Source organism: Empidonax traillii, unplaced genomic scaffold (assembly GCF_003031625.1).
Source record: "Empidonax traillii isolate 1590-97213 ecotype Southwest subspecies unplaced genomic scaffold, ASM303162v1 scaffold152:size925058, whole genome shotgun sequence".
NCBI lineage: Eukaryota > Metazoa > Chordata > Aves > Passeriformes > Tyrannidae > Empidonax > Empidonax traillii.
In genome coordinates, this window is record NW_020955345.1 from 317,302 (window position 1) to 317,933 (window position 632).

The following is a 632-nucleotide window of genomic DNA, read 5'->3' on the forward strand; positions in this document are numbered from 1 at the left end:
ACATTGTATGCGGTGTATAAAACTACTTGGATATCTGAATACTTCCTGGCACAAGGAAGCAGGAATTGCAACACTGAACAAAATGGCAGCTCCCCTGCACAAAATGGTGGCAGAAACCTGCCAGCCAGGGCTCCAGACTGGGAAGCCTGGGCAGCACAGGGGGTGTTTGCAAAGGGGGGAGTCGGTGCTACCTAAAGCCCTCCCAGCCCCCTCAGCTCACAGGCCTGCACACACTTGGGGCGTTCCAGGAGCACCCAGCTATGGAATGCCAGGCAGCTCCAGGCACAAGAGCTCCTGGGCAGGTGTCCTGCTTGCAGGTCCTTGCTCACCACTGGGCAACTCCTGCCACAGGAACTGCCCCACACGCCAGGGGACCGGACCTGGATGGAGCTCTCGCACAACCCAGGAACAACCCAGCTCTCCAAGCAGCTGCTACACACAGGCTCAAGTCCCAACACTGACCACACTCGTGTGCTTCAAACACCTCATCTTCACCCCCCACCAAATAATGTCTGCAACACCTGCACAGCCACCCCGTTCCCCTCAAGATGCTCCAGCTCAGGGCACAACAGCAGAGTCTCCCACTCCTCAGAACCCCAGGGCTGCCTACGGACCTGCAGCACCACCATTCC